Genomic DNA, 27,785 nt, shown 5'->3' on the forward strand with positions numbered 1-27,785 from the left:
GAAATTGTCTTGTCAGAGACCGCGCAGTCTTGGGATTTTCGCACTCATAGGGCACCGCAGCCGACGCGGGCGATACGAGTGAGCCAATTAAACGGCGCCGAAATTGTCTTGTCAGAGACCGTGCAGTCTTGGGATTTTCACTCTCATAGGGCACTGCAGCCAAAGCGCACGATACGAGTGAGCCAATTAGACGGCGCCGAAATTGTCTTGTCAGAGACCGCGCAGTCTTGGGATTTTCGCTCTCATAGGGCACCGCAGCCGACGCGGGCGATTCGAGGGAGCCAATTAGACGGCGCCGAAATTGTCTTGTCAGAGACCGCGCAGTCTTCGGATTTTCGCACTCATAGGGCACCGCAGCCAACGCGGGCGATACGAGTGAGCCAATTAGACGGCGCCGAAATTGTCTTGTCAGAGACCGCGCAGTCTTGGGATTTTCGCTCTCATAGGGCACCGCAGCCGACGCGGGCGATACGAGTGAGCCAATTAGACGGCGCCGAAATTGTCTTGTCAGAGACCGCGCAGTCTTGGGATTTTCGCTCTCATAGGGCACCGCAGCCGACGCGGGCGATACGAGTGAGCCAATTAGACGGCGCCAAAATTGTCTTGTCAGAGACCGCGCAGTCTTGGGATTTTCGCACTCATAGGGCACCGCAGCCGACGCGGGCGATACGAGTGAGCCAATTAGACGGCGCCGAAATGGTCTTGTCAGAGACCGCGCAGACTTTGATTTTCGCACTCATAGGGCACCGCAGCCGACGCGCGCGATACGAGTGAGCCAATTAGACGGCGCCGAAATTGTCTTGTCAGAGACCGCGCAGTCTTGGGATTTTCACTCTCATAGGGCACCGCAGCCAAAGCACGCGATACGAGTGAGCCAATTAGAAGGCGCCGAAATTGTCTTGTCAGAGACCGCGCAGTCTTGGGATTTTCACTCTCATAGGGCACCGCAGCCAAAGCGCGCGATACGAGTGAGCCAATTAGACGGGGCCGAAATTGTCTTGTCAGAGACCGCGCAGTCTTGGGATTTTCGCTCTCATAGGGCACCGCTGCCAAAGCGCACGATACGAGTGAGCCAATTAAACGGCGCCGAAATTTTCTTGTCAGAGACCGCGCAGTCTTGGGATTTTCGCTCTCATAGGGCACCGCAGCCGACGCGGGCGATACGAGTGAGCCAATTAGACGGCGCCGAAATGGTCTTGTCAGAGACCGCGCAGACTTGGGATTTTCGCACTCATAGGGCACCGCAGCCGACGCGCACGATACGAGGGAGCCAATTAAACGGCGCCGAAATTGTCTTGTCAGAGACCGCGCAGTCTTGGGATTTTCACTCTCATAGGGCACCGCAGCCAAAGCGCGCGATACGAGTGAGCCAATTAAACGGCGCCGAAATTTTTTTGTCAGAGACCGCGCAGTCTTGGGATTTTCGCTCCCATAGGGCACCGCAGCCGACGCGGGCGATACGAGTGAGCCAATTAGACGGCGCCGAAATGGTCTTGTCAGAGACCGCGCAGACTTGGGATTTTCGCACTCATAGGGCACCGCAGCCGACGCGCACGATACGAGGGAGCCAATTAAACGGCGCCGAAATTGTCTTGTCAGAGACCGCGCAGTCTTGGAATTTTCACTCTCATAGGGCACCGCAGCCGACGCGGGAGATACGAGGGAGCCAATTAAACGGCGCCGAAATGGTCTTGTCAGAGACCGCGCAGACTTGGGATTTTCGCACTCATAGGGCACCGCAGCCGACGCAGGCGATACGAGTGAGCCAAATAAACGGCGCCGAAATTGTCTTGTCAGAGACCGCGCAGTCTTGAGATTTTCACTCTCATAGGGCACCGCAGCCAAAGCGCGCGATACGAGTGAGCCAATTAGACGGCGCCGAAATTGTCTTGTCAGAGACCGCGCAGTCTTGGGATTTTCGCTCTCATAGGGCACCGCAGCCGACGCGGGTGATACGAGGGAGCCAATTAGACGGCGCCGAAATTGTCTTGTCAGAGACCGCGCAATCTTGGGATTTTCGCACTTATAGGGCACCGCAGCCGACGCGGGCGATACGAGTGAGCCAATTAGACGGCGCCGAAATTGTCTTGTCAGAGACCGCGCAGTCTTGGGATTTTCGCTCTCATAGGGCACCGCAGCCGACGCGGGCGATACGAGTGAGCCAATTAGAAGGCGCCGAAATTGTCTTGTCAGAGACCGCGCAGTCTTGGGATTTTCGCTCTCATAGGGCACCGCAGCCGACGCGGGCGATACGAGGGAGCCAATTAAACGGCGCCGAAATTGTCTTGTCAGAGACCGCGCAGTCTTGTGATTTTCACTCTCATAGGGCACCGCAGCCAAAGCGCGCGATACAAGTGAGCCAATTAGACGGCGCCGAAATTGTCTTGTCAGAGACCGCGCAGTCTTGGGATTTTCGCTCTCATAGGGCACCGCAGCCGACGCGGGCGATACGAGGGAGCCAATTAAACGGCGCCGAAATTGTCTTGTCAGAGACCGCGCAGTCTTGGGATTTTCGCTCTCATAGGGCACCGCAGCCGACGCGGGCGATACGAGGGAGCCAATTAGACGGCGCCGAAATTGTCTTGTCAGAGACCGCGCAGTCTTGGGATTTTCGCACTCATAGGGCACCGCAGCCGACGCGGGCGATACGAGGGAGCCAATTAAACGGCGCCGAAATTGTCTTGTCAGAGACCGCGCAGTCTTGGAATTTTCGCACTCATAGGGCACCGCAGCCGACGAGGGCGATACGAGGGAGCCAATTAAACGGCGCCGAAATTGTCTTGTCAGAAACCGCGCAGTCTTGGGATTTTCGCTCTCATAGGGCACCGCAGCCGACGCGGGCGATACGAGGGAGCCAATTAGACGGCGCCGAAATTGTCTTGTCAGAGACCGCGCAGTCTTGGGATTTTCGCTCTCATAGGGCACCGCAGCCGACGCGGGCGATACGAGGGAGCCAATTAAACGGCGCAGAAATTGTCTTGTCAGAGACCGCGCAGTCTTGGGATTTTCGCTCTCATAGGGCACCGCAGCCGACGCGGGCGATACGAGTGAGGCAATTAGACGGCGCCGAAATTGTCTTGTCAGAGACCGCGCAGTCTTGGGATTTTCGCTCTCATAGGGCACCGCAGCCGACGCGGGCGATACGAGGGAGCCAATTAAACGGCGCCGAAATTGTCTTGTCAGAGACCGCGCAGTCTTGGGATTTTCACTCTCATAGGGCACCGCAGCCAAAGCGCGCGATACGAGTGAGCCAATTAGACGGCGCCGAAATTGTCTTGTCAGAGACCGCGCAGTCTTGGGATTTTCGCTCTCATAGGGCACCGCTGCCGACGCGGGCGATACGAGGGAGCCAATTAGACGGCGACGAAATTGTCTTGTCAGAGACCGCGCAGTCTTGGAATTTTCGCACTCATAGGGCACCGCAGCCGACGCGGGCGATACGAGGGAGCCAATTAGACGGCGCCGAAATTGTCTTGTCAGAGACCGCGCAGGCTTGGGATTTTCGCACTCATAGGGCACTGCAGCCGACGCGGGCGATACGAGGGAGCCAATTAGACGGCGCCGAAATTGTCTTGTCAGAGACCGCGCAGTCTTGGGATTTTCGCACTCATAGGGCACCGCAGCCGACGCAGGCGATACGAGGGAGCCAATTAGACGGCGCCGAAATTGTCTTGTCAGAGACCGCGCAGTCTTGGGATTTTCGCACTCATAGGGCACCGCAGCCCACGCGGGCGATACGAGGGAGCCAATTAGACGGCGACGAAATTGTCTTGTCAGAGATCGCGCAGTCTTGGGATTTTCGCACTCATAGGGCACCGCAGCCGACGCGGGCGATACGAGGGAGCCAATTAGACGGCGCCGAAATTGTCTTGTCAGAGACCGCGCAGTCTTGGGATTTTCGCACTCATAGGGCACCGCAGCCGACGCGGGCGATACGAGGGAGCCAATTAGACGGCGCCGAAATTGTCTTGTCAGAGACCGCGCAGTCTTGGGATTTTCGCACTCATAGGGCACCGCAGCCGACGCGGGCGATACGAGGGAGCCAATTAGACGGCGCCGAAATTGTCTTGTCAGAGACCGCGCAGTCTTGGGATTTTCGCACTCATAGGGCACCGCAGCCGACGCGGGCGATACGAGGGAGCCAATTAGACGGCGCCGAAATTGCCTTGTCAGAGACCGCGCAGTCTTGGGATTTTCGCACTCATAGGGCACCGCAGCCGACGCGGGCGATACGAGGGAGCCAATTAGACGGCGCCAAAATTGTCTTGTCAGAGACCGCGCAGTCTTGGGATTTTCGCACTCATAGGGCACCGCAGCCGACGCGGGCGATACGAGGGAGCCAATTAGACGGCGCCGAAATTGTCTTGTCAGAGACCGCGCAGTCTTGGGATTTTCGCACTCATAGGGCACCGCAGCCGACGCGGGCGATACGAGGGAGCCAATTAGACGGCGCCGAAATTGTCTTGTCAGAGACCGCGCAGTCTTGGGATTTTCGCACTCATAGGGCACCGCAGCCGACGCGGGCGATACGAGGGAGCCAATTAGACGGCGCCGAAATTGTCTTGTCAGAGACCGCGCAGTCTTGGGATTTTCGCACTCATAGGGCACCGCAGCCGACGCGGGCGATACGAGGGAGCCAATTAGACGGCGCCGAAATTGTCTTGTCAGAGACCGCGCAGTCTTGGGATTTTCGCACTCATAGGGCACCGCAGCCGACGCGTCCGATACGAGGGAGCCAATTAGACGGCGCCGAAATTGTCTTGTCAGAGACCGCGCAGTCTTGGGATTTTCGCACTCATAGGGCACCGCAGCCGACGCGGGCGATACGAGGGAGCCAATTAGACGGCGCCGAAATTGTCTTGTCAGAGACCGCGCAGTCTTGGGATTTTCGCTCTCATAGGGCACCGCAGCCAAAGCGCGCGATACGAGTGAGCCAATTAAACGGCGCCGAAATTGTCTTGTCAGAGACCGCGCAGTCTTGGGATTTTCGCAATCATAGGGCACCGCAGCCGACGTGGGCGATACGAGGGAGCCAATTAGACGGCGCCGAAATTGTCTTGTCAGAGACCGCGCAGTCTTGGGATTTTCGCACTCATAGGGCACCGCAGCCGACGCGGGCGATACGAGGGAGCCAATTAGACGGCGCCGAAATTGTCTTGTCAGAGACCGCGCAGTCTTGGGATTTTCGCAATCATAGGGCACCGCAGCCGACGTGGGCGATACGAGGGAGCCAATTAGACGGCGCCGAAATTGTCTTGTCAGAGACCGCGCAGTCTTGGGATTTTCGCACTCATAGGGCACCGCAGCCGACGCGGGCGATACGAGGGAGCCAATTAGACGGCGCCGAAATTGTCTTGTCAGAGACCGCGCAGTCTTGGGATTTTCGCACTCATAGGGCACCGCAGCCGACGCGGGCGATACGAGGGAGCCAATTAGACGGCGCCGAAATGGTCTTGTCAGAGACCGCGCAGTCTTGGGATTTTCGCTCTCATAGGGCACCGCAGCCAAAGCGCGCGATACGAGTGAGCCAATTAAACGGCGCCGAAATTGTCTTGTCAAAGACCGCGCAGTCTTGGGATTTTCGCTTTCATAGGGCACCGCAGCCAAAGCGCGCGATATGAGTGAGCCAATTAAACGGCGCCGAAATTTTCTTGTCAGAGACCGCGCAGTCTTGGGATTTTCGCTCTTATAGGGCACCGCAGCCAAAGCGCGCGATACGAGTGAGTCAATTAAACGGCGCCGAAATTGTCTTGTCAGAGACCGCGCAGTCTTGGGATTTTCGCTCTTATAGGGCACCGCAGCCAAAGCGCGCGATACGAGCGAGCCAATTAAACGGCGCCGAAATTGTCTTGTCAAAGACCGCGCAGTCTTGGGATTTTCGCTCTCATAGGGCACCGCAGCCAAAGCGCGCGATACGAGTGAGCCAATTAAACGGCGCCGAAATTGTCTTGTCAAAGACCGCGCACTCTTGGGATTTTCGCTCTCATAGGGCACCGCAGCCAAAGCGCGCGATACGAGTGAGCCAATTAAACGGCGCCGAAATTGTCTTGTCAGAGACCGCGCAGTTTTGGGATTTTCGCTCTCATAGGGCACCGCAGCCAAAGCACGCGATACGAGTGAGCCAATTAAACGGCGCCGAAATTGTCTTGTCAGAGACCGCGCAGTCTTGGGATTTTCGCTCTCATAGGGCACCGCAGCCAAAGCGCGCGATACGAGTGAGCCAATTAAACGGCGCCGAAATTGTCTTGTCAGAGACCGCGCAGTCTTGGGATTTTGCTCTCATAGGGCACAGCAGCCAAAGCGCGCGATACCAGTGAGCCAATTAAAAGGCGCCGAAATTGTCTTGTCAAAGACCGCGCAGTTTTGGGATTTTCGCTCTCATAGGGCACCGCAGCCAAAGCGCGCGATACGAGTGAGCCAATTAAACGGCGCCGAAATTGTCTTGTCAGAGACCGCGCAGTCTTGGGATTTTCACTCTCATAGGGCACCGCAGCCGACGCGCGCGATACGAGAGAGCCAATTTGATGGCGCCGACATTGTCTTGTCAGAGACCGCGCAGTCTTGGGATTTTCGCTCTCATCGGGCACCGCAGCCGACGCGGGCGATACGAGTGAGCCAATTAGACGGCGCCGAAATGGTCTTGTCAGAGACCGCGCAGACTTGGGATTTTCGCACTCATAGGGCACCGCAGACGACGCGCGCGATACGAGTGAGCCAATTAGACGGCGCCGAAATTTTCTTGTCCGAGACCGCGCAGTCTTGGGATTTCCGCTCTCATAGGGCACCGCAGCCGACGCGGGCGATACGAGTGAGCCAATTAGACGGCGCCGAAATGGTCTTCTCAGAGACCGCGCAGACTTGGGATTTTCGCACTCATAGGGCACCGCAGCCGACGCGCGCGATACGAGTGAGCCAATTAGACGGCGCCGAAATTTTCTTGTCAGAGACCGCGCAGTCTTGGGATTTCCGCTCTCATAGGGCACCGCAGCCGACGCGGGCGATACGAATGAGCCAATTAGACGGCGCCCAAATGGTCTTGTCACAGACCGCGCAGACTTGGGATTTTCGCACTCATAGGGCACCGCAGCCGACGCGCGCGATACGAGTGAGCCAACTAGACGGCGCCGAAATTTTCTTGTCAGAGACCGCGCAGTCTTGGGATTTTCGCTCTCATAGGGCACCGCAGTCGACGCGGGCGATACGAGTGAGCCAATTAGACGGCGCCGAAATGGTCTTCTCAGAGACCGCGCAGACTTGGGATTTTCGCACTCATAGGGCACCGCAGCCGACGCGCGCGATACGAGTGAGCCAATTAGACGGCGCCGAAATTTTCTTGTCAGAGACCTCGCAGGCTTGGGATTTTCGCTCTCATAGGGCACCGCAGCCGACGCGCGCGATACGAGTGAGCCAATTAAACGGCGCCGAAATGGTCTTCTCAGAGACCGCGCAGACTTGGGATTTTCGCACTCATAGGGCACCGCAGCCGACGCGCGCGATACGAATGAGCCAATTAGACGGCGCCGAAATGGTCTTGTCACAGACCGCGCAGACTTGGGATTTTCGCACTCATAGGGCACCGCAGACGACGCGCGCGATACGAGTGAGCCAATTAGACGGCGCCGAAATTTTCTTGTCAGAGACCGCGCAGTCTTGAGATTTTCGCTCTCATAGGGCACCGCAGCCGACGCGGGCGATACGAGTGAGCCAACTAGACGGCGCCGAAATGGTCTTCTCAGAGACCGCGCAGACTTGGGATTTTCGCACTCATAGGGCACCGCAGCCGACGCGCGCGATACGAATGAGCCAATTAGACGGCGCCGAAATGGTCTTGTCACAGACCGCGCAGACTTGGGATTTTCGCACTCATAGGGCACCGCAGACGACGCGCGCGATACGAGTGAGCCAATTAGACGGCGCCGAAATTTTCTTGTCAGAGACCGCGCAGTCTTGGGATTTTCGCTCTCATAGGGCACCGCAGCCGACGCGGGCGATATGAGTGAGCCAATTAGACGGCGCCGAAATGGTCTTCTCAGAGACCGCGCAGACTTGGGATTTTCGCACTCATAGGGCACCGCAGCCGACGCGCGCGATACGAGTGAGCCAATTAGACGGCGCCGAAATTTTCTTGTCAGAGACAACGCAGTCTTGGGATTTTCGCTCTCATAGGGCACCGCAGCCGACGCTGGCGATACGAGTGAGCCAATTAGACGGCGCCGAAATGGTCTTCTCAGAGACCGCGCAGACTTGGGATTTTCGCACTCATAGGGCACCGCAGCCGATGCGCGCGATACGAGTGAGCCAACTAGACGGCGCCGAAATTTTCTTGTCAGAGACCGCGCAGTCTTGGGATTTTCGCTCTCATAGGGCACCGCAGCCGACGCGGGCGATACGAGTGAGCCAATTAGACGGCGCCGAAATGGTCTTGTCAGAGACCGCGCAGACTTGGGATTTTCGCACTCATAGGGCACCGCAGCCGACGCGCGCGATACGAGTGAGCCAATTAGACGGCGCCGAAATTGTCTTGTCAGAGACCGCGCAGGCTTGGGATTTTCGCTCTCATAGGGCACCGCAGCCGACGCGCGCGATACGAGTGAGCCAATTAAACGGCGCCGAAATTGTCTTGTCAGAGACCGCGCAGTCTTGGGATTTTCGCTCTCATAGGGCACCGCAGCCAAAGCGTGCGATACGAGTGAGCCAATTAAACGGCGCCGAAATTGTCTTGTCAAAGACCGCGCAGTCTTGGGATTTTCGCTCTCATAGGGCACCGTAGATAGAGCGCGCGATGCGAGTGAGCCAATTAAACGGCGCCGAAATTGTCTTGTCAGAGACCGCGCAGTCTTGGGATTTTCGCTCTCATAGGGCACCGCAGCCAAAGCGCGCGATACGAGTGAGCCAATTAAACGGCGCCGAAATTGTCTTGTCAAAGACCGCGCAGTCTTGGGATTTTCGCTTTCATAGGGCACCGCAGCCAAAGCGCGCGATACGAGTGAGCCAATTAATTGGCGCCGAAATTTTCTTGTCAGAGACCGCGCAGTCTTGGGATTTTCGCTCTTATAGGGCACCGCAGCCAAAGCGCGCGATACGAGTGAGTCAATTAAACGGCGCCGAAATTGTCTTGTCAGAGACCGCGCAGTCTTGGGATTTTCGCTCTTATAGGGCACCGCAGCCAAAGCGCGCGATACGAGCGAGCCAATTAAACGGCGCCGAAATTGTCTTGTCAAAGACCGCGCAGTCTTGGGATTTTCGCTCTCATAGGGCACCGCAGCCAAAGCGCGCGATACGAGTGAGCCAATTAAACGGCGCCGAAATTGTCTTGTCAAAGACCGCGCAGTCTTGGGATTTTCGCTCTCATAGGGCACCGCAGCGAAAGCGCGCGATACGAGTGAGCCAATTAAACGGCGCCGAAATTGTCTTGTCAGAGACCGCGCAGTTTTGGGATTTTCGCTCTCATAGGGCACCGCAGCCAAAGCACGCGATACGAGTGAGCCAATTAAACGGCGCCGAAATTGTCTTGTCAGAGACCGCGCAGTCTTGGGATTTTCGCTCTCATAGGGCACCGCAGCCAAAGCGCGCGATACGAGTGAGCCAATTAAACGGCGCCGAAATTGTCTTGTCAGAGACCGCGCAGTCTTGGGATTTTGCTCTCATAGGGCACAGCAGCCAAAGCGCGCGATACCAGTGAGCCAATTAAAAGGCGCCGAAATTGTCTTGTCAAAGACCGCGCAGTCTTGGGATTTTCGCTCTCATAGGGCACCGCAGCCAAAGCGCGCGATACGAGTGAGCCAATTAAACGGCGCCGAAATTGTCTTGTCAGAGACCGCGCAGTCTTGGGATTTTCGCACTCATAGGGCACCGCAGCCGACGCGGGCGATACGAGGGAGCCAATTAGACGGCGCCGAAATTGTCTTGTCAGAGACCGCGCAGTCTTGGGATTTTCGCACTCATAGGGCACCGCAGCCGACGCGGGCGATACGAGGGAGCCAATTAGACGGCGCCGAAATGGTCTTGTCAGAGACCGCGCAGTCTTGGGATTTTCGCGCTCATAGGGCACCGCAGCCAAAGCGCGCGATACGAGTGAGCCAATTAAACGGCGCCGAAATTGTCTTGTCAAAGACCGCGCAGTCTTGGGATTTTCGCTTTCATAGGGCACCGCAGCCAAAGCGCGCGATATGAGTGAGCCAATTAAACGGCGCCGAAATTTTCTTGTCAGAGACCGCGCAGTCTTGGGATTTTCGCTCTTATAGGGCACCGCAGCCAAAGCGCGCGATACGAGTGAGTCAATTAAACGGCGCCGAAATTGTCTTGTCAGAGACCGCGCAGTCTTGGGATTTTCGCTCTTATAGGGCACCGCAGCCAAAGCGCGCGATACGAGCGAGCCAATTAAACGGCGCCGAAATTGTCTTGTCAAAGACCGCGCAGTCTTGGGATTTTCGCTCTCATAGGGCACCGCAGCCAAAGCGCGCGATACGAGTGAGCCAATTAAACGGCGCCGAAATTGTCTTGTCAAAGACCGCGCAGTCTTGGGATTTTCGCTCTCATAGGGCACCGCAGCCAAAGCGCGCGATACGAGTGAGCCAATTAAACGGCGCCGAAATTGTCTTGTCAGAGACCGCGCAGTTTTGGGATTTTCGCTCTCATAGGGCACCGCAGCCAAAGCACGCGATACGAGTGAGCCAATTAAACGGCGCCGAAATTGTCTTGTCAGAGACCGCGCAGTCTTGGGATTTTCGCTCTCATAGGGCACCGCAGCCAAAGCGCGCGATACGAGTGAGCCAATTAAACGGCGCCGAAATTGTCTTGTCAGAGACCGCGCAGTCTTGGGATTTTGCTCTCATAGGGCACAGCAGCCAAAGCGCGCGATACCAGTGAGCCAATTAAAAGGCGCCGAAATTGTCTTGTCAAAGACCGCGCAGTTTTGGGATTTTCGCTCTCATAGGGCACCGCAGCCAAAGCGCGCGATACGAGTGAGCCAATTAAACGGCGCCGAAATTGTCTTGTCAGAGACCGCGCAGTCTTGGGATTTTCACTCTCATAGGGCACCGCAGCCGACGCGCGCGATACGAGAGAGCCAATTTGATGGCGCCGACATTGTCTTGTCAGAGACCGCGCAGTCTTGGGATTTTCGCTCTCATCGGGCACCGCAGCCGACGCGGGCGATACGAGTGAGCCAATTAGACGGCGCCGAAATGGTCTTGTCAGAGACCGCGCAGACTTGGGATTTTCGCACTCATAGGGCACCGCAGACGACGCGCGCGATACGAGTGAGCCAATTAGACGGCGCCGAAATTTTCTTGTCCGAGACCGCGCAGTCTTGGGATTTCCGCTCTCATAGGGCACCGCAGCCGACACGGGCGATACGAGTGAGCCAATTAGACGGCGCCGAAATGGTCTTCTCAGAGACCGCGCAGACTTGGGATTTTCGCACTCATAGGGCACCGCAGCCGACGCGCGCGATACGAGTGAGCCAATTAGACGGCGCCGAAATTTTCTTGTCAGAGACCGCGCAGTCTTGGGATTTCCGCTCTCATAGGGCACCGCAGCCGACGCGGGCGATACGAATGAGCCAATTAGACGGCGCCCAAATGGTCTTGTCACAGACCGCGCAGACTTGGGATTTTCGCACTCATAGGGCACCGCAGCCGACGCGCGCGATACGAGTGAGCCAACTAGACGGCGCCGAAATTTTCTTGTCAGAGACCGCGCAGTCTTGGGATTTTCGCTCTCATAGGGCACCGCAGTCGACGCGGGCGATACGAGTGAGCCAATTAGACGGCGCCGAAATGGTCTTCTCAGAGACCGCGCAGACTTGGGATTTTCGCACTCATAGGGCACCGCAGCCGACGCGCGCGATACGAGTAAGCCAATTAGACGGCGCCGAAATTTTCTTGTCAGAGACCTCGCAGGCTTGGGATTTTCGCTCTCATAGGGCACCGCAGCCGACGCGCGCGATACGAGTGAGCCAATTAAACGGCGCCGAAATGGTCTTCTCAGAGACCGCGCAGACTTGGGATTTTCGCACTCATAGGGCACCGCAGCCGACGCGCGCGATACGAATGAGCCAATTAGACGGCGCCGAAATGGTCTTGTCACAGACCGCGCAGACTTGGGATTTTCGCACTCATAGGGCACCGCAGACGACGCGCGCGATACGAGTGAGCCAATTAGACGGCGCCGAAATTTTCTTGTCAGAGACCGCGCAGTCTTGAGATTTTCGCTCTCATAGGGCACCGCAGCCGACGCGGGCGATACGAGTGAGCCAATTAGACGGCGCCGAAATGGTCTTCTCAGAGACCGCGCAGACTTGGGATTTTCGCACTCATAGGGCACCGCAGCCGACGCGCGCGATACGAATGAGCCAATTAGACGGCGCCGAAATGGTCTTGTCACAGACCGCGCAGACTTGGGATTTTCGCACTCATAGGGCACCGCAGACGACGCGCGCGATACGAGTGAGCCAATTAGACGGCGCCGAAATTTTCTTGTCAGAGACCGCGCAGTCTTGGGATTTTCGCTCTCATAGGGCACCGCAGCCGACGCGGGCGATATGAGTGAGCCAATTAGACGGCGCCGAAATGGTCTTCTCAGAGACCGCGCAGACTTGGGATTTTCGCACTCATAGGGCACCGCAGCCGACGCGCGCGATACGAGTGAGCCAATTAGACGGCGCCGAAATTTTCTTGTCAGAGACCGCGCAGTCTTGGGATTTTCGCTCTCATAGGGCACCGCAGCCGACGCTGGCGATACGAGTGAGCCAATTAGACGGCGCCGAAATGGTCTTCTCAGAGACCGCGCAGACTTGGGATTTTCGCACTCATAGGGCACCGCAGCCGATGCGCGCGATACGAGTGAGCCAACTAGACGGCGCCGAAATTTTCTTGTCAGAGACCGCGCACTCTTGGGATTTTCGCTCTCATAGGGCACCGCAGCCGACGCGGGCGATACGAGTGAGCCAATTAGACGGCGCCGAAATGGTCTTGTCAGAGACCGCGCAGACTTGGGATTTTCGCACTCATAGGGCACCGCAGCCGACGCGCGCGATACGAGTGAGCCAATTAGACGGCGCCGAAATTGTCTTGTCAGAGACCGCGCAGGCTTGGGATTTTCGCTCTCATAGGGCACCGCAGCCGACGCGCGCGATACGAGTGAGCCAATTAAACGGCGCCGAATTTGTCTTGTCAGAGACCGCGCAGTCTTGGGATTTTCGCTCTCATAGGGCACCGCAGCCAAAGCGTGCGATACGAGTGAGCCAATTAAACGGCGCCGAAATTGTCTTGTCAAAGACCGCGCAGTCTTGGGATTTTCGCTCTCATAGAGCACCGTAGATAGAGCGCGCGATGCGAGTGAGCCAATTAAACGGCGCCGAAATTGTCTTGTCAGAGACCGCGCAGTCTTGGGATTTTCGCTCTCATAGGGCACCGCAGCCAAAGCGCGCGATACGAGTGAGCCAATTAAACGGCGCCGAAATTGTCTTGTCAAAGACCGCGCAGTCTTGGGATTTTCGCTTTCATAGGGCACCGCAGCCAAAGCGCGCGATACGAGTGAGCCAATTAAACGGCGCCGAAATTTTCTTGTCAGAGACCGCGCAGTCTTGGGATTTTCGCTCTTATAGGGCACCGCAGCCAAAGCGCGCGATACGAGTGAGTCAATTAAACGGCGCCGAAATTGTCTTGTCAGAGACCGCGCAGTCTTGGGATTTTCGCTCTTATAGGGCACCGCAGCCAAAGCGCGTGATACGAGCGAGCCAATTAAACGGCGCCGAAATTGTCTTGTCAAAGACCGCGCAGTCTTGGGATTTTCGCTCTCATAGGGCACCGCAGCCAAAGCGCGCGATACGAGTGAGCCAATTAAACGGCGCCGAAATTGTCTTGTCAAAGACCGCGCAGTCTTGGGATTTTCGCTCTCATAGGGCACCGCAGCGAAAGCGCGCGATACGAGTGAGCCAATTAAACGGCGCCGAAATTGTCTTGTCAGAGACCGCGCAGTTTTGGGATTTTCGCTCTCATAGGGCACCGCAGCCAAAGCACGCGATACGAGTGAGCCAATTAAACGGCGCCGAAATTGTCTTGTCAGAGACCGCGCAGTCTTGGGATTTTCGCTCTCATAGGGCACCGCAGCCAAAGCGCGCGATACGAGTGAGCCAATTAAACGGCGCCGAAATTGTCTTGTCAGAGACCGCGCAGTCTTGGGATTTTGCTCTCATAGGGCACAGCAGCCAAAGCGCGCGATACCAGTGAGCCAATTAAAAGGCGCCGAAATTGTCTTGTCAAAGACCGCGCAGTCTTGGGATTTTCGCTCTCATAGGGCACCGCAGCCAAAGCGCGCGATACGAGTGAGCCAATTAAACGGCGCCGAAATTGTCTTGTCAGAGACCGCGCAGTCTTGGGATTTTCACTCTCATAGGGCACCGCAGCCGACGCGCGCGATACGAGAGAGCCAATTAGATGGCGCCGACATTGTCTTGTCAGAGACCGCGCAGTCTTGGGATTTTCGCTCTCATAGGGCACCGCAGCCGACGCGGGCGATACGAGTGAGCCAATTAGACGGCGCCGAAATGGTCTTGTCAGAGACCGCGCAGACTTGGGATTTTCGCACTCATAGGGCACCGCAGCCGACGCGCGCGATACGAGTGAGCCAATTAGACGGCGCCGAAATTTTCTTGTCAGAGACCGCGCAGTCTTGGGATTTCCGCTCTCATAGGGCACCGCAGCCGACGCGGGCGATACGAATGAGCCAATTAGACGGCGCCCAAATGGTCTTGTCACAGACCGCGCAGACTTGGGATTTTCGCACTCATAGGGCACCGCAGCCGACGCGCGCGATACGAGTGAGCCAACTAGACGGCGCCGAAATTTTCTTGTCAGAGACCGCGCAGTCTTGGGATTTTCGCTCTCATAGGGCACCGCAGCCGACGCGGGCGATACGAGTGAGCCAATTAGACGGCGCCGAAATGGTCTTGTCAGAGACCGCGCAGACTTGGGATTTTCGCACTCATAGGGCACCGCAGCCGACGCGCGCGATACGAGTGAGCCAATTAGACGGCGCCGAAATTGTCTTGTCAGAGACCGCGCAGGCTTGGGATTTTCGCTCTCATAGGGCACCGCAGCCGACGCGCGCGATACGAGTGAGCCAATTAAACGGCGCCGAAATTGTCTTGTCAGAGACCGCGCAGTCTTGGGATTTTCGCTCTCATAGGGCACCGCAGCCAAAGCGTGCGATACGAGTGAGCCAATTAAACGGCGCCGAAATTGTCTTGTCAAAGACCGCGCAGTCTTGGGATTTTCGCTCTCATAGGGCACCGTAGACAGAGCGCGCGATGCGAGTGAGCCAATTAAACGGCGCCGAAATTGTCTTGTCAGAGACCGCGCAGTCTTGGGATTTTCGCTCTCATAGGGCACCGCAGCCAAAGCGCGCGATACGAGTGAGCCAATTAAACGGCGCCGAAATTGTCTTGTCAAAGACCGCGCAGTCTTGGGATTTTCGCTTTCATAGGGCACCGCAGCTAAAGCGCGCGATACGAGTGAGCCAATTAAACGGCGCCGAAATTTTCTTGTCAGAGACCGCGCAGTCTTGGGATTTTCGCTCTTATAGGGCACCGCAGCCAAAGCGCGCGATACGAGTGAGTCAATTAAACGGCGCCGAAATTGTCTTGTCAGAGACCGCGCAGTCTTGGGATTTTCGCTCTTATAGGGCACCGCAGCCAAAGCGCGCGATACGAGCGAGCCAATTAAACGGCGCCGAAATTGTCTAGTCAAAGACCGCGCAGTCTTGGGATTTTCGCTCTCATAGGGCACCGCAGCCAAAGCGCGCGATACGAGTGAGCCAATTAAACGGCGCCGAAATTGTCTTGTCAAAGACCGCGCAGTCTTGGGATTTTCGCTCTCATAGGGCACCGCAGCGAAAGCGCGCGATACGAGTGAGCCAATTAAACGGCGCCGAAATTGTCTTGTCAGAGACCGCGCAGTTTTGGGATTTTCGCTCTCATAGGGCACCGCAGCCAAAGCACGCGATACGAGTGAGCCAATTAAACGGCGCCGAAATTGTCTTGTCAGAGACCGCGCAGTCTTGGGATTTTCGCTCTCATAGGGCACCGCAGCCAAAGCGCGCGATACGAGTGAGCCAATTAAACGGCGCCGAAATTGTCTTGTCAGAGACCGCGTAGTCTTGGGATTTTGCTCTCATAGGGCCCAGCAGCCAAAGCGCGCGATACCAGTGAGCCAATTAAAAGGCGCCGAAATTGTCTTGTCAAAGACCGCGCAGTCTTGGGATTTTCGCTCTCATAGGGCACCGCAGCCAAAGCGCGCGATACGAGTGAGCCAATTAAACGGCGCCGAAATTGTCTTGTCAGAGACCGTGCAGTCTTGGGATTTTCACTCTCATAGGGCACCGCAGCCGACGCGCGCGATACGAGAGAGCCAATTAGATGGCGCCGACATTGTCTTGTCAGAGACCGCGCAGTCTTGGGATTTTCGCTCTCATAGGGCACCGCAGCCGACGCGGGCGATACGAGTGAGCCAATTAGACGGCGCCGAAATGGTCTTGTCAGAGACCGCGCAGACTTGGGATTTTCGCACTCATAGGGCACCGCAGCCGACGCGCGCGATACGAGTGAGCCAATTAGACGGCGCCGAAATTTTCTTGTCAGAGACCGCGCAGTCTTGGGATTTCCGCTCTCATAGGGCACCGCAGCCGACGCGGGCGATACGAATGAGCCAATTAGACGGCGCCCAAATGGTCTTGTCACAGACCGCGCAGACTTGGGATTTTCGCACTCATAGGGCACCGCAGCCGACGCGCGCGATACGAGTGAGCCAACTAGACGGCGCCGAAATTTTCTTGTCAGAGACCGCGCAGTCTTGGGATTTTCGCTCTCATAGGGCACCGCAGCCGACGCGGGCGATACGAGTGAGCCAATTAGACGGCGCCGAAATGGTCTTGTCAGAGACCGCGCAGACTTGGGATTTTCGCACTCATAGGGCACCGCAGCCGACGCGCGCGATACGAGTGAGCCAATTAGACGGCGCCGAAATTGTCTTGTCAGAGACCGCGCAGGCTTGGGATTTTCGCTCTCATAGGGCACCGCAGCCGACGCGCGCGATACGAGTGAGCCAATTAAACGGCGCCGAAATTGTCTTGTCAGAGACCGCGCAGTCTTGGGATTTTCGCTCTCATAGGGCACCGCAGCCAAAGCGTGCGATACGAGTGAGCCAATTAAACGGCGCCGAAATTGTCTTGTCAAAGACCGCGCAGTATTGGGATTTTCGCTCTCATAGGGCACCGTAGACAGAGCGCGCGATGCGAGTGAGCCAATTAAACGGCGCCGAAATTGTCTTGTCAGAGACCGCGCAGTCTTGGGATTTTCGCTCTCATAGGGCACCGCAGCCAAAGCGCGCGATACGAGTGAGCCAATTAAACGGCGCCGAAATTGTCTTGTCAAAGACCGCGCAGTCTTGGGATTTTCGCTTTCATAGGGCACCGCAGCCAAAGCGCGCGATACGAGTGAGCCAATTAAACGGCGCCGAAATTTTCTTGTCAGAGACCGCGCAGTCTTGGGATTTTCGCTCTTATAGGGCACCGCAGCCAAAGCGCGCGATACGAGTGAGTCAATTAAACGGCGCCGAAATTGTCTTGTCAGAGACCGCGCAGTCTTGGGATTTTCGCTCTTATAGGGCACCGCAGCCAAAGCGCGCGATACGAGCGAGCCAATTAAACGGCGCCGAAATTGTCTTGTCAAAGACCGCGCAGTCTTGGGATTTTCGCTCTCATAGGGCACCGCAGCCAAAGCGCGCGATACGAGTGAGCCAATTAAACGGCGCCGAAATTGTCTTGTCAAAGACCGCGCAGTCTTGGGATTTTCGCTCTCATAGGGCACCGCAGCGAAAGCGCGCGATACGAGTGAGCCAATTAAACGGCGCCGAAATTGTCTTGTCAGAGACCGCGCAGTTTTGGGATTTTCGCTCTCATAGGGCACCGCAGCCAAAGCACGCGATACGAGTGAGCCAATTAAACGGCGCCGAAATTGTCTTGTCAGAGACCGCGCAGTCTTGGGATTTTCGCTCTCATAGGGCACCGCAGCCAAAGCGCGCGATACGAGTGAGCCAATTAAACGGCGCCGAAATTGTCTTGTCAGAGACCGCGCAGTCTTGGGATTTTGCTCTCATAGGGCCCAGCAGCCAAAGCGCGCGATACCAGTGAGCCAATTAAAAGGCGCCGAAATTGTCTTGTCAAAGACCGCGCAGTCTTGGGATTTTCGCTCTCATAGGGCACCGCAGCCAAAGCGCGCGATACGAGTGAGCCAATTAAACGGCGCCGTAATTGTCTTGTCAGAGACCGCGCAGTCTTGGGATTTTCACTCTCATAGGGCACCGCAGCCGACGCGCGCGATACGAGAGAGCCAATTAGATGGCGCCGACATTGTCTTGTCAGAGACCGCGCAGTCTTGGGATTTTCGCTCTCATAGGGCACCGCAGCCGACGCGGGCGATACGAGTGAGCCAATTAGACGGCGCCGAAATGGTCTTGTCAGAGACCGCGCAGACTTGGGATTTTCGCACTCATAGGGCACCGCAGCCGACGCGCGCGATACGAGTGAGCCAATTAGACGGCGCCGAAATTTTCTTGTCAGAGACCGCGCAGTCTTGGGATTTCCGCTCTCATAGGGCACCGCAGCCGACGCGGGCGATACGAATGAGCCAATTAGACGGCGCCCAAATGGTCTTGTCACAGACCGCGCAGACTTGGGATTTTCGCACTCATAGGGCACCGCAGCCGACGCGCGCGATACGAGTGAGCCAACTAGACGGCGCCGAAATTTTCTTGTCAGAGACCGCGCAGTCTTGGGATTTTCGCTCTCATAGGGCACCGCAGCCGACGCGGGCGATACGAGTGAGCCAATTAGACGGCGCCGAAATAGTCTTGTCAGAGACCGCGCAGACTTGGGATTTTCGCACTCATAGGGCACCGCAGCCGACGCGCGCGATACGAGTGAGCCAATTAGACGGCGCCGAAATTTTCTTGTCAGAGACCGCGCAGTCTTGGGATTTTCGCTCTCATAGGGCACCGCAGCCGACGCGGGCGATACGAGTGAGCCAATTAGACGGCGCCGAAATGGTCTTGTCAGAGACCGCGCAGACTTGGGATTTTCGCACTCATAGGGCACCGCAGCCGACGCGCGCGATACGAGTGAGCCAATTAGACGGCGCCGAAATTGTCTTGTCAGAGACCGCGCAGTCTAGGGATTTTCACTCTCATAGGGCACCGCAGCCAAAGCGCGCGATACGAGTGAGCCAATTAGACGGCGCCGAAATTGTCTTGTCAGAGACCGCGCAGTCTTGGGATTTTCGCTCTCATAGGGCACCGCAGCCAAAGCGCGCGATACGAGAGAGCCAATTAAACGGCGCCGAAATTTTCTTGTCAGAGACCGCGCAGTCTTGGGATTTTCGCTCTCATAGGGCACCGCAGCCGACGCGGGCGATACGAGGGAGCCAATTAAATGGCGCCGAAATTGTCTCGTCAGAGACCGCGCAGTCTTGGGATTTTCACTCTCATAGGGCACCGCAGCCAAAGCGCGCAATACGAGTGAGCCAATTAATCGGCGCCGAAATTTTCTTGTCAGAGACCGCGCAGTCTTGGGATTTTCGCTCTCATAGGGCACCGCAGCCGACGCGGGCGATACGAGTGAGACAATTAGACGGCGCCGAAATGGTCTTGTCAGAGACCGCGCAGACTTGGTTTTTCGCACTCATAGGGCACCGCAGCCGACGCGCACGATACGAGGGAGCCAATTAAACGGCGCCGAAATCGTCTTGTCAGAGACCGCGCAGTCTTGGGATTTTCGCTCTCATAGGGCACCGCAGCCGACGCGGGCGATACGAGGGAGCCAATTAAACGGCGCCGAAATGGTCTTGTCAGAGACCGCGCAGACTAGGGATTTTCGCACTCATAGGGCACCGCAGCCGACGCGGGCGATACGAGTGAGCCAATTAAACGGCGCCGAAATTGTCTTGTCAGAGACCGCGCAGTCTTGGGATTTTCACTCTCATAGGGCACCGCAGCCAAAGCGCACGATACGAGTGAGCCAATTAGACGGCGCCGAAATTGTCTTGTCAGAGACCGCGCAGTCTTGGGATTTTCACTCTCATAGGGCACCGCAGCCGACGCGGGCGATTCGAGGGAGCCAATTAGACGGCGCCAAAATTGTCTTGTCAAAGACCGCGCAGTCTTCGGATTTTCGCACTCATAGGGCACCGCAGCCGACGCGGGCGATACGAGTGAGCCAATTAAACGGCGCCGAAATCGTCTTGTCAGAGACCGCGCAGTCTTGGGATTTTCGCACTCATAGGGCACCGCAGCCGACGCGGGCGATACGAGGGAGCCAATTAAACAGCGCCGAAATGGTCTTGTCAGAGACCGCGCAGACTAGGGATTTTCGCACTCATAGGGCACCGCAGCCGACGCGGGCGATACGAGTGAGCCAATTAAACGGCGCCGAAATTGTCTTGTCAGAGACCGCGCAGTCTTGGGATTTTCACTCTCATAGGGCACCGCAGCCAAAGCGCACGATACGAGTGAGCCAATTAGACGGCGCCGAAATTGTCTTGTCAGAGACCGCGCAGTCTTGGGATTTTCACTCTCATAGGGCACCGCAGCCGACGTGGGCGATACGAGGGAGCCAATTAAACGGCGCCGAAATTGTCTTGTCAAAGACCGCGCAGTCTTCGGATTTTCGCACTCATAGGGCACCGCAGCCAACGCGGGCGATACGAGGGAGCCAATTAAACGGCGCCGAAATTGTCTTGTCAGAGACCGCGCAGTCTTGGGATTTTCGCTCTCATAGGGCACCGCAGCCGACGCGGGCGATACGAGTGAGCCAATTAGACGGCGCCAAAATTGTCTTGTCAGAGACCGCGCAGTCTTGGGATTTTCGCTCTCATAGGGCACCGCAGCCGACGCGGGCGATACGAGTGAGCCAATTAGACGGCGCCGAAATGGTCTTGTCAGAGACCGCGCAGACTTTGATTTTCGCACTCATAGGGCACCGCAGCCGACGCACGCGATACGAGTGAGCCAATTAGACGGCGCCGAAATTGTCTTGTCAGAGACCGCGCAGTCTTGGGATTTTCACTCTCATAGGGCACCGCAGCCAAAGCACGCGATACGAGTGAGCCAATTAGACGGCGCCGAAATTGTCTTGTCAGAGACCGCGCAGCCTTGGGATTTTCACTCTCATAGGGCACCGCAGCCAAAGCGCGCGATACGAGTGAGCCAATTAGACGGGGCCGAAATTGTCTTGTCAGAGACCGCGCAGTCTTGGGATTTTCGCTCTCATAGGGCACCGCAGCCAAAGCGCACGATACGAGTGAGCCAATTAAACGGCGCCGAAATTTTCTTGTCAGAGACCGCGCAGTCTTATGATTTTCGCTCTCATAGGGCACCGCAGCCGACGCGGGCGATACGAGTGAGCCAATTAGACGGCGCCGAAATGGTCTTGTCAGAGACCGCGCAGACTTGGGATTTTCGCACTCATAGGGCACCGCAGCCGACGCGCACGATACGAGGGAGCCAATTAAACGGCGCCGAAATTGTCTTGTCAGAGACCGCGCAGTCTTGGGATTTTCACTCTCATAGGGCACCGCAGCCAAAGCGCGCGATACGAGTGAGCCAATTAAACGGCGCCGAAATTTTTTTGTCAGAGACCGCGCAGTCTTGGGATTTTCGCTCCCATAGGGCACCGCAGCCGACGCGGGCGATACGAGTGAGCCAATTAGACGGCGCCGAAATGGTCTTGTCAGAGACCGCGCAGACTTGGGATTTTCGCACTCATAGGGCACCGCAGCCGACGCGCACGATACGAGGGAGCCAATTAAACGGCGCCGAAATTGTCTTGTCAGAGACCGCGCAGTCTTGGAATTTTCACTCTCATAGGGCACCGCAGCCGACGCGGGAGATACGAGGGAGCCAATTAAACGGCGCCGAAATGGTCTTGTCAGAGACCGCGCAGACTTGGGATTTTCGCACTCATAGGGCACCGCAGCCGACGCAGGCGATACGAGTGAGCCAATTAGACGGCGCCGAAATTGTCTTGTCAGAGACCGCGCAGTCTTGGGATTTTCGCTCTCATAGGGCACCGCAGCCGACGCGGGCGATACGAGTGAGCCAATTAGACGGCGCCGAAATTGTCTTGTCAGAGACCGCGCAGTCTTGGGATTTTCGCTCTCATAGGGCACCGCAGCCGACGCGGGCGATACGAGTGAGCCAATTAGACGGCGCCGAAATTGTCTTGTCAGAGACCGCGCAGACTTGGGATTTTCGCACTCATAGGGCACCGCAGCCGACGCAGGCGATACGAGTGAGCCAATTAAACGGCGCCGAAATTTTTTTGTCAGAGACCGCGCAGTCTTGGGATTTTCGCTCCCATAGGGCACCGCAGCCGACGCGGGCGATACGAGTGAGCCAATTAGACGGCGCCGAAATGGTCTTGTCAGAGACCGCGCAGACTTGGGATTTTCGCACTCATAGGGCACCGCAGCCGACGCGCACGATACGAGGGAGCCAATTAAACGGCGCCGAAATTGTCTTGTCAGAGACCGCGCAGTCTTGGAATTTTCACTCTCATAGGGCACCGCAGCCGACGCGGGAGATACGAGGGAGCCAATTAAACGGCGCCGAAATGGTCTTGTCAGAGACCGCGCAGACTTGGGATTTTCGCACTCATAGGGCACCGCAGCCGACGCAGGCGATACGAGTGAGCCAATTAGACGGCGCCGAAATTGTCTTGTCAGAGACCGCGCAGTCTTGGGATTTTCGCTCTCATAGGGCACCGCAGCCGACGCGGGCGATACGAGTGAGCCAATTAGACGGCGCCGAAATTGTCTTGTCAGAGACCGCGCAGTCTTGGGATTTTCGCTCTCATAGGGCACCGCAGCCGACGCGGGCGATACGAGTGAGCCAATTAGACGGCGCCGAAATTGTCTTGTCAGAGACCGCGCAGACTTGGGATTTTCGCACTCATAGGGCACCGCAGCCGACGCAGGCGATACGAGTGAGCCAATTAGACGGCGCCGAAATTGTCTTGTCAGAGACCGCGCAGTCTTGGGATTTTCGCTCTCATAGGGCACCGCAGCCGACGCGGGCGATACGAGTGAGCCAATTAGACGGCGCCGAAATTGTCTTGTCAGAGACCGCGCAGTCTTGGGATTTTCGCTCTCATAGGGCACCGCAGCCGACGCGGGCGATACGAGGGAGCCAATTAAACGGCGCCGAAATTGTCTTGTCAGAGACCGCGCAGTCTTGTGATTTTCACTCTCATAGGGCACCGCAGCCAAAGCGCGCGATACAAGTGAGCCAATTAGACGGCGCCGAAATTGTCTTGTCAGAGACCGCGCAGTCTTGGGATTTTCGCTCTCATAGGGCACCGCAGCCGACGCGGGCGATACGAGGGAGCCAATTAAACGGCGCCGAAATTGTCTTGTCAGAGACCGCGCAGTCTTGGGATTTTCGCTCTCATAGGGCACCGCAGCCCACGCGGGCGATACGAGGGAGCCAATTAGACGGCGCCGAAATTGTCTTGTCAGAGACCGCGCAGTCTTGGGATTTTCGCACTCATAGGGCACCGCAGCCGACGCGGGCGATACGAGGGAGCCAATTAAACGGCGCCGAAATTGTCTTGTCAGAGACCGCGCAGTCTTGGGATTTTCGCACTCATAGGGCACCGCAGCCGACGAGGGCGATACGAGGGAGCCAATTAAACGGCGCCGAAATTGTCTTGTCAGAGACGGCGCAGTCTTGGGATTTTCGCTCTCATAGGGCACCGCAGCCGACGCGGGCGATACGAGGGAGCCAATTAGACGGCGCCGAAATTGTCTTGTCAGAGACCGCGCAGTCTTGGGATTTTCGCTCTCATAGGGCACCGCAGCCGACGCGGGCGATACGAGGGAGCCAATTAAACGGCGCAGAAATTGTCTTGTCAGAGACCGCGCAGTCTTGGGATTTTCGCTCTCATAGGGCACCGCAGCCGACGCGGGCGATACGAGTGAGCCAATTAGACGGCGCCGAAATTGTCTTGTCAGAGACCGCGCAGTCTTGGGATTTTCGCTCTCATAGGGCACCGCAGCCGACGCGGGCGATACGAGGGAGCCAATTAAACGGCGCCGAAATTGTCTTGTCAGAGACCGCGCAGTCTTGGGATTTTCACTTTCATAGGGCACCGCAGCCAAAGCGCGCGATACGAGTGAGCCAATTAGACGGCGCCGAAATTGTCTTGTCAGAGACCGCGCAGTCTTGGGATTTTCGCTCTCATAGGGCACCGCAGCCGACGCGGGCGATACGAGGGAGCCAATTAAACGGCGCCGAAATTGTCTTGTCAGAGACCGCGCAGTCTTGGGATTTTCACTCTCATAGGGCACCGCAGCCAAAGCGCGCGATACGAGTGAGCCAATTAGACGGCGCCGAAATTGTCTTGTCAGAGACCGCGCAGTCTTGGGATTTTCGCTCTCATAGGGCACCGCAGCCGACGCGGGCGATACGAGGGAGCCAATTAGACGGCGACGAAATTGTCTTGTCAGAGACCGCGCAGTCTTGGGATTTTCGCACTCATAGGGCACCGCAGCCGACGCGGGCGATACGAGGGAGCCAATTAGACGGCGCCGAAATTGTCTTGTCAGAGACCGCGCAGTCTTGGGATTTTCGCACTCATAGGGCACCGCAGCCGACGCGGGCGATACGAGGGAGCCAATTAGACGGCGCCGAAATTGTCTTGTCAGAGACCGCGCAGTCTTGGGATTTTCGCACTCATAGGGCACCGCAGCCGACGCGGGCGATACGAGGGAGCCAATTAGACGGCGCCGAAATTGTCTTGTCAGAGACCGCGCAGTCTTGGGATTTTCGCACTCATAGGGCACCGCAGCCGACGCGGGCGATACGAGGGAGCCAATTAGACGGCGCCGAAATTGCCTTGTCAGAGACCGCGCAGTCTTGGGATTTTCGCACTCATAGGGCACCGCAGCCGACGCGGGCGATACGAGGGAGCCAATTAGACGGCGCCGAAATTGTCTTGTCAGAGACCGCGCAGTCTTGGGATTTTCGCACTCATAGGGCACCGCAGCCGACGCGGGCGATACGAGGGAGCCAATTAGACGGCGCCGAAATTGTCTTGTCAGAGACCGCGCAGTCTTGGGATTTTCGCACTCATAGGGCACCGCAGCTGACGCGGGCGATACGAGGGAGCCAATTAGACGGCGCCGAAATTGTCTTGTCAGAGACCGCGCAGTCTTGGGATTTTCGCACTCATAGGGCACCGCAGCCGACGCGGGCGATACGAGGGAGCCAATTAGACGGCGCCGAAATTGTCTTGTCAGAGACCGCGCAGTCTTGGGATTTTCGCACTCATAGGGCACCGCAGCCGACGCGGGCGATACGAGGGAGCCAATTAGACGGCGCCGAAATTGTCTTGTCAGAGACCGCGCAGTCTTGGGATTTTCGCAATCATAGGGCACCGCAGCCGACGTGGGCGATACGAGGGAGCCAATTAGACGGCGCCGAAATTGTCTTGTCAGAGACCGCGCAGTCTTGGGATTTTCGCACTCATAGGGCACCGCAGCCGACGCGGGCGATACGAGGGAGCCAATTAGACGGCGCCGAAATTGTCTTGTCAGAGACCGCGCAGTCTTGGGATTTTCGCAATCATAGGGCACCGCAGCCGACGTGGGCGATACGAGGGAGCCAATTAGACGGCGCCGAAATTGTCTTGTCAGAGACCGCGCAGTCTTGGGATTTTCGCACTCATAGGGCACCGCAGCCGACGCGGGCGATACGAGGGAGCCAATTAGACGGCGCCGAAATTGTCTTGTCAGAGACCGCGCAGTCTTGGGATTTTCGCAATCATAGGGCACCGCAGCCGACGTGGGCGATACGAGGGAGCCAATTAGACGGCGCCGAAATTGTCTTGTCAGAGACCGCGCAGTCTTGGGATTTTCGCACTCATAGGGCACCGCAGCCGACGCGGGTGATACGAGGGAGCCAATTAGACGGCGCCGAAATTGTCTTGTCAGAGACCGCGCAGTCTTGGGATTTTCGCACTCATAGGGCACCGCAGCCGACGCGGGCGATACGAGGGAGCCAATTAGACGGCGCCGAAATTGTCTTGTCAGAGACCGCGCAGTCTTGGGATTTTCGCACTCATAGGGCACCGCAGCCGACGCGGGCGATACGAGGGAGCCAATTAGACGGCGCCGAAATTGTCTTGTCAGAGACCGCGCAGTCTTGGGATTTTCGCACTCATAGGGCACCGCAGCCGACGCGGGCGATACGAGGGAGCCAATTAGACGGCGCCGAAATTGTCTTGTCAGAGACCGCGCAGTCTTGGGATTTTCGCAATCATAGGGCACCGCAGCCGACGTGGGCGATACGAGGGTGCCAATTAGACGGCGCCGAAATTGTCTTGTCAGAGACCGCGCAGTCTTGGGATTTTCGCACTCATAGGGCACCGCAGCCGACGCGGGTGATACGAGGGAGCCAATTAGACGGCGCCGAAATTGTCTTGTCAGAGACCGCGCAGTCTTGGGATTTTCGCACTCATAGGGCACCGCAGCCGACGCGGGCGATACGAGGGAGCCAATTAGAAGGCGCCGAAATTGTCTTGTCAGAGACCGCGCAGTCTTGGGATTTTCGCACTCATAGGGCACCGCAGCCGACGCGGGCGATACGAGGGAGCCAATTAGACGGCGCCGAAATTGTCTTGTCAGAGACCGCGCAGTCTTGGGATTTTCGCACTCATAGGGCACCGCAGCCGACGCGGGCGATACGAGGGAGCCAATTAGACGGCGCCGAAATTGTCTTGTCAGAGACCGCGCAGTCTTGGGATTTTCGCACTCATAGGGCACCGCAGCCGACGCGGGCGATACGAGGGAGCCAATTAGACGGCGCCGAAATTGCCTTGTCAGAGACCGCGCAGTCTTGGGATTTTCGCACTCATAGGGCACCGCAGCCGACGCGGGCGATACGAGGGAGCCAATTAGACGGCGCCGAAATTGTCTTGTCAGAGACCGCGCAGTCTTGGGATTTTCGCACTCATAGGGCACCGCAGCCGACGTGGGCGATACGAGGGAGCCAATTAGACGGCGCCGAAATTGTCTTGTCAGAGACCGCGCAGTCTTGGGATTTTCGCACTCATAGGGCACCGCAGCCGACGCGGGCGATACGAGGGAGCCAATTAGACGGCGCCGAAATTGTCTTGTCAGAGACCGCGCAGTCTTGGGATTTTCGCAATCATAGGGCACCGCAGCCGAGGTGGGCGATACGAGGGAGCCAATTAGACGGCGCCGAAATCGTCTTGTCAGAGACCGCGCAGTCTTGGGATTTTCGCACTCATAGGGCACCGCAGCCGACGCGGGCGATACGAGGGAGCCAATTAGACGGCGCCGAAATTGTCTTGTCAGAGACCGCGCAGTCTTGGGATTTTCGCAATCATAGGGCACCGCAGCCGACGTGGGCGATACGAGGGAGCCAATTAGACGGCGCCGAAATTGTCTTGTCAGAGACCGCGCAGTCTTGAGATTTTCGCACTCATAGGGCACCGCAGCCGACGCGGGTGATACGAGGGAGCCAATTAGACGGCGCCGAAATTGTCTTGTCAGTGACCGCGCAGTCTTGGGATTTTCGCACTCATAGGGCACCGCAGCCGACGCGGGCGATACGAGGGAGCCAATTAGACGGCGCCGAAATTGTCTTGTCAGAGACCGCGCAGTGTTGGGATTTTCGCACTCATAGGGCACCGCAGCCGACGCGGGCGAT

Source organism: Ixodes scapularis, unplaced genomic scaffold, assembly GCF_016920785.2.
Source record: "Ixodes scapularis isolate PalLabHiFi unplaced genomic scaffold, ASM1692078v2 ptg001857l_1___fragment_3__unscaffolded, whole genome shotgun sequence".
Taxonomy (NCBI): Eukaryota; Metazoa; Arthropoda; class Arachnida; order Ixodida; family Ixodidae; genus Ixodes; species Ixodes scapularis.